Source organism: Tasmannia lanceolata, unplaced genomic scaffold (genome assembly GCF_043159265.1).
Source record: "Tasmannia lanceolata isolate RefF3 unplaced genomic scaffold, GAP_Taslan_0.1 ptg000029l, whole genome shotgun sequence".
NCBI lineage: Eukaryota > Viridiplantae > Streptophyta > Magnoliopsida > Canellales > Winteraceae > Tasmannia > Tasmannia lanceolata.
Window position 1 is genome coordinate 4598314 of NW_027518706.1, and position 7262 is coordinate 4605575.

General features: G+C 41.6%; 1 pseudogene; it reads right to left on the minus strand.

Annotated features, from left to right (window-relative positions):
- Positions 1-290: 290 nt before the first annotated feature.
- On the minus strand, positions 291-5789 carry LOC143859464 (N6-adenosine-methyltransferase non-catalytic subunit MTB-like; annotated as a pseudogene).
- Positions 5790-7262: the final 1473 nt, after the last annotated feature.

The following is a 7262-nucleotide window of genomic DNA, read 5'->3' on the forward strand; positions in this document are numbered from 1 at the left end:
CGGACACGACACGACACGACACATGTGCCGGTAATAAATTCAAAGTGCTGGCTAAATCATAGGTGAATTGGTAACTGCATCCAATCTTCGAAAAAGTCCATATTGTTTCGATTATTCAAATTTTGATGGGATATGGACCTAATCCCTATGAATGGGAGCAAACCTTATTCCGTGATTGTGCAGAGTGCAGACAATGGCATAAGAAATATAAACCACTTAAGAAATGTGTGCAGATTCTGGATTTGAAGGCCATAAAACATTTTTAGGTGGCAAATTTGGAATCATGAATACTAACCATCAGGAGGTTCTTCACCAATAATTATGTCTGGGTCAATGTTGGCATGGATAACATGACTATCAGTGCTACGGCGAACAGTTCTTTTTATGCCCATCAAGCAGTGTTCCTAGTCCACAAAATGAGGCCACAAATTATAACAAGATATTTATCCATAAAAAAATGAAGATTATATGCACCAAGCAGAAAATATTAAGGCAATTATAACCAACCTTAGAGGGCTGAAACAAAGTGTGTGAATCATGCTGCGGTCCTGGAGTCGCATTCAACCTGTTTGTCTTCACCCAACATATATCCTCACATCTCCGAAATCCCCACTAAATTAAGAGAAAAAAATACCATACAAACAAAAAAGAAGCACATTAGAGGCAATGAAAGGATATATTACAGTTGAAAACATTACTGCATTCCAGCAGGGGGCAATGCAGTGAATTTTTTTTTTTTTTTTGGTCTGTATTATGTGTGAGCATAAAGTCCAAACTCCAAGCATCCATTTTCCAAAACAAATAAATAAAGTCCAAAGCAATGCAATGAAGTTAAGAGATGTTATCATGTTAATGCTATCAGAGATTTTCTTTAGGGTCCTCTCTTAGCTGTGGTAATCTAGATCAATACTCAATTCCGATGTAAGTGAAATAGTAATTTCTGTTAAGCGCAACTAACATACCTTCTTTAGGCACAGGCGTCCCTACTCAAGACCCACACCATCACCAACCCAAAGGACGATAAATGAAGGAGTGTCAGCAATTGCCTGAAAACATGGTAAGAGCAGAATTAAGACTTCAGAGAAAAGGCACAAGGTTATAAAATAATATGAATGGACAGCAAATGTTGCATATGTAATTATGTAAATAGATTTGAGAGAAAATAAAGACATCCACACCATCGCCAACACTGAAGCGAATAAACTTAGGACAAGTAAATGATGTACCTCAATTTTTAGATTTTGTATTTCTTTTGGTGTCCAGTACTCCATATGGTCAGTAACACCAGGAGCCCGATGGACATATTCCTCCCATGGGGATCGACAAGAATGACATTGAACTTGGTGCCAAAAAATTCCGGGGACAACACATGCTCGCGCAGGTCGCACTTGTAATACATGGGTGGGGATGCAGATTTGGCCACAATTTCATCTTTCCTCTGAATAAGTTCCCTCAGCTTTGGGTAATCCTCCACAACACTGGTGAGTTCTAGCTCCCTGATGAAATTGTGGTCGCATACCAGTATCCACAAAATTTTGGGAGTAGTCATTTTGCTCTCCCCTTGAAGGAGCTTTACCAGGGGGAGCACTAATCCTAGGTGGACCCCAACCCATTGGAGCATTATCATGAGGTACCTCCACAGCACTGGTGAGTTCTAGCTCCCTGATGAAATTCTGTGGTCGCATACCAGTATCCACAAAATTTTGGGAGCAGTCATTTTGCTCTCCCCTTGAAGGACCTCTACCAGGGGGAGCACTAGTCCTAGGTGGACCCCAACCCATTGGAGCATTATCATGAGGTACTCCACGTCCGATTGGTCCCATTATAATATTAAATCCAGGACCAGTTACACTAGGAGATACTCCTCTTCCAGGGCCAAGTTGATTAAAATACATTGCATGGTTTGGGCCGGCCAGTCCCCATATTAGGAAGGAATCGCGGTCCTGACAATCGAGGTGGTGGTATGGGAGAAAGTCCAGGTGGGGCAGCTAACATATTCATATCAGAACCTCGAGGTTCAGGCCAAACAATGGGCCCTGGAGATGGAGGAGTGAAAACCGGTACAATTGGTGGACCTGGAGCTGCGGACATGTTCGGCCCAATGGGCTGCATGGGTCCAGGTAGCAAGCCCAAGTGACCAAAGGAAGGTCCCACAATAGGCACTGGGATTACAACACATTGCCTGTCCCTCCCCTGAACGCTTCCTCTTTGTCCTCTCCAGCCTCCTATTCTTCCTTGAGGAATGCCCCTATTGAAAGACCCCAGTCCCTGGTTATTTCCAAATGGAGACTGTGAACCCCTAATAGAAGTCTGGCCTGCACTAGTAGTATGCCTAGAAGACATGTATCCAGACTCCTCGCTCCCATAATCGAGAGACTTGGGCCTGATCTCTATCACATCAGAATACTCATTTGTAGTTCCAACACTTGAATTTTTCACGCCTTCAGTCCTGGTTCTATCTTTTCTATACGCAGGTGTATCATGAAGCTTCTCATTATCCATTCTATCCCGTTCCATTCTATCATGTTCACGCCTCTGTGAGTCCCATTCCGTTTTATAGTCAAAATCACCATCCCCATCTTTTGCCTCTTTATCATTCCAGCTCTGCTGCCTTTTCCTCCAACTATCTTTAGAACCTCCCCAATCCTTATCTCTGCCTTTGGATCTATCATTTCCGTAAGCTTCTTTTTCACGTTGCCTCTGTTTGTGGCTAATGCTTCTTTCATTGTCAGATTGAGAGGAACCTCGATCAATTATTTATTTATTTATTTATTTTATTTTATTTTTTTTGACGAGAAAGCTGGGGTTAGGCAAGACCCCCACCAGAAATAAATAAAAACAAAGGAGAATGCAATATCCAGGCCCCAAGAGCCACAAAAAGGAAAACAAATTACAAATCAATAATAAAGAATAATATGAAAACAGAACCCCAACCACCAGGGGCAAGAGCAGGCAAATCCCCCCAAAACAGATTCAAAACGAATCAAGATAGCAGGATTCTTCAGGGGCCAACGAGATCAGGCCAATCTAGGATAGACTTGACCCTTTTCATCTGCTGCGATCAAGTCCAGCAACTCGGGCGACACAAGGAATGGAACAATATCAAAGCCTTTAATAGGGCAATGGGTCTTGGATAGGTAATCAGTTGCTGCATTTCCTTCCCTCCGTATATGGGAAATTTTCCATCTAGAGAGCTCGGCCAGCAAGGATTTGATATTACTTACAGTGGTAATACTTTTCCAAGGGATGGTTGATTTGCCTTGTATTACTTCCACAACGAAGAGAGAGTCTGATTCGATCCAAATATTCGAAATGTCAATTTCAAGAGCCAGACAAAAACCCCCTTCTCGATGGCCTGTAATTCAAGCCCGAAAATCTCTGCTAAGGAAACCTCAGTAGAGAACATGGATAGAAGCCAGCCATCATCGCTTCTGATTAGTCCCCCAATTGCGGCACCATTTTCTTCCAATGAAGCATCTGAATTAATCTTAAACTGGCCTGCGTGAGGTTTAGACCAGGAGCAGGATTTCTCATTGATAACCCGGGGGGAGAATTTGTACCCAAAGGTTGCAGCAGCACGAATATTCCCTTCAGAGAGGAGGTCATGGCAGTGTGTAGAACTATTAATTTTGAATCTGACTTCCTCTAGAATATTTCTAAGAATGAAGGTCTTATGATGCTTCTTGTTTTCAAAGATCCTGAGATTTCTCTCTCTCCAAATGTGATAGATAGTGGCTTGGAAGCTGATTCTCATAGCTTGGGCTAATTGACCTTTGCCTCCAAAATGCAGTCTAAGCCACTCTTCCTCAAGCACTAGACTACGAAGAGGCCTTCCCCTCCACCCAGCTCTCCACAAAATAAAATGCCAAACCCAAGCAGAATATCCACACCGGAAGAATAAATGATCAGTAGATTCAACAGCATGCAAGCAGAGGAGGCAGGACTTGTCATGAACAATTGAAACAAGGAAAGTTCTGTCCCTGGTGAGTAATCTACCCTAAATTGCTTTCCAAGCAACAATAGAGTGCCTTGGGATGTTCTCTTTGAACCAGATGGATTTAGTCCACGAAAAGACAGTAGATTGATGATGAATAATATCCCAAGCACTCCTCAGCGTGAAATTACCATCAGCATTAGGCTTCCAAATAGCATCATTTCGCCTTGAGTTTGAAAAAATGCCATTGTTTAGGAATTTTCTTTCCTCCCGAAGCGAATCTTTTAAGATAATAGGATTCCATTGGCCCTGGAAATGAATTTGGGAGAGGATTTTAAGATCAGCAAGCAAGAGATCAGTAGATTGCTTCTAGAAGTTCCGCTCCAGCCTACCATCAAGGTGCCAAGGCTGAGACCATAGATCTATCTCAGCTTCTTCACCAATGACATAACACATGTGATTTGCAGCAAACTCCCTGGCTTTAAAAATACTCCGAACGGACCATGAGGGTCTAGATGGCATTCTAGTGGTCCGAATATTTCTATCTTTACGAATCTTCTTGTAGAACCATCGGGCCCAAAGAGAATTTTGCCTTTTGATCAGATTCCAAAAAAAATTTATTTGCAGGGCCTGATTAACATCTCTGATATTTCTCAGACCCAGCCCGTCTTCGGATTTAGGCCTACATACATGATCCTAAGCCACGGTATGGATAGTTTTCCTATCCTCATTTCCCCCCCATACATAGTTTCTAAGACATTGAGCAATCAAATCAAGGGTGCTTGCAGGGATGTTGAAGGAGGAAGACCAAAACACTTGGTAAGCCATCAAGGTTGATTTAACAAGCTCCACTCTACCAGCCATAGATAATGTCTTTGCGGACCAACTCTGAATTTTCTTCCTAACCTTAGCCACCAGAGGTTGACAGTCCAAATTAGAGAGCCTAGAGGAGAACAGTGGCAACCTGTGGTACCGAATAGGTAGGGAACCTTCCTTGAATACAAATCTGTCAAGAATGGAGTTTCTGATGTGAGAGGAGGAATTCGAAAAGAAGATTTCACATTTATCCTTGTTGGCTTCCAGCCCTGTAATGTTAGTAAATTTCCTGAGGCACTTCAGCAATCCACTAGCAACCTCAATCAATTTCATCAGACTCTTGATGATGTCTCTCAATTTTCTCGGGGCTTCGTGACCTTTTAGTGTGCCTCACTTCCCTACCACTTCTATCTGTATTAACAGACCTCTCTCGACTTTCCACATCATCACGGCCACTATGTGCAAGGTCTCGTTGCTGTCTATATTTCTCAGTTTTCTCTCCATGGGCTCTGGAGCTCAGCCTATGGGCACTAGACTCAACATCCCATTTTATTTCTGACACTCCTCTGCTTATTGTCTCTAACACCTTCTGATCTTTCTTCTTGAGCCTCTGACATGCCTCTACTTTTACTCCTCTCTCCATCAACCCTTCTCTCTTCCTTCTTGCTTGATCTAGCACCCTTATCAATATTTGAATCTAAAGCCCTCCTTTTACTCTTTTGTGATTCAATTCTTGCATCAACATTTCTATCTCTAGAAGACGCATGCTTATGATCCAAATAACCACCATCATCGGCCTTTCTGACAGATTCGGATTCATCCCATCTGCTCCTCCAATTCCTTTCCCGTTCACGACTTCCAAGACCTCTGCCACTTTCCATCCTTCCTGAATACCTCGAATCCCTATCCTGCGCATTTTCAAACGAATCCTCCTCCAAATCCGGTTCCGTGTAACTCCAAAACAATTCTTCCAGTGCATCCATGGCATTTTAAACCAACTGATTAACCCACAAATAGGAAAAAAACCGTAATAAATAGATAAAAAGCCAACCAAAACCCTAAACAAATAGGAAAAAAAAATCACACCATCCGTCTAAGTGAAGACATGAAAAGGAAATTGATTCCTCTAGTCCAAACTAAAACCCTAAAGATTGTAACAAACCCAAGAAAACTGAAAAGAATTGATCCTACATATAATCAAACACTAAAAAAGAACTCAACCAACACCCAAAAAAAAAAATCAACCAAGACCCAAGTATGCGCGGAATGCGTAGTACGCACCGTCTCTCTTTCCTCCGGGCAATCTTTGCCGAGGTTTATACGGTGAATCCGCGCCATATATATTGCGGCAAAAGAAAGGGAAGTGGATATCATCCTTGGAAATGTACTTGTCCCTTGGAAGCAAAAACAAACCCTTAGACAAATCAGAAGCTATCTGGAACATCTGAGTTGGCGAATATCCCATTATTGGAGACAAGGAAACTGCCCTGCGGATCAACTGTCAAAAAGGAATTACCCACATAAAGGCTTTCCTTCCATTGTTTTTTTGGCTACTCAAAGCCTCCTCTCAGTTGTAATTGAAGACATGAATGGATCATTGTATCTTAGATTGTAAGGGCTGAAGCCCGGCCTGTCGGCCCTTTTGTTCTGGCCTCTTGGCCCCCCTTGTTATGATTCTATCTTTTTAATGATCTGGTAGGGGTCTTGCCTAACCCCAGCTTACCTATCAAAAAAAAGAAAGAAAAAGAAAGGGAAGTGATGAGAATAGGGGGCCAATGTATCAGAAAAGGGAGTACGAATATATCATTTTCGAGTTTTTATATGATGAATAGCCTTATAGTCCTTATTTTTCAAAAAGTACCGTACGGCCCACAGTGTAGGATGATCCAAACCGTCCATAAGATGGGGCACAAAATCATTTCCATAGGTTGATCATAACCATCCGATCTATAGAGGGTTAGGATCAACCCTCTAACGTGCAGTCCCTCTATAGATCGGAGGGTTAAGATCAACCTATGGAAATGATTTTTGGGGAGCAACTTATTTAGGTTGTGGCCCCTCTAATGGACGGTTTGGATCATCCTATATATGGTGTGGGCCGTATGGTACTTTTTGACAAATAAAGGACTATAAGGCCTTTATCCTATATATATATATATATATATATATATATATATATATATATATATATATATATAAGCCGTGGTGGTGCCACGTGTCAGCCCCTCTCTATCCAAAGGTTTTAAAATCCCAATTAAAGCCCAATTAGGGAGTCTTGGGCAACGCATCTCATTCTCTCCTAAATCGAATGCTCCCTATAAAATAGTAATTGATAAATACTAGAAAGCAATTAAATCTCATATAATTTCTCTCCCTCTTTATTATTAACGTTTCAAAGAGAAAGTGGAGAGAGAGATTTAATTATATTTAGTTTTAATAATAGAAAGCAATTAAATCTCCTTTATTCGAAAACTGCCCCAACAAACAATTCGTTTCCTCTTATGAAGCTTTA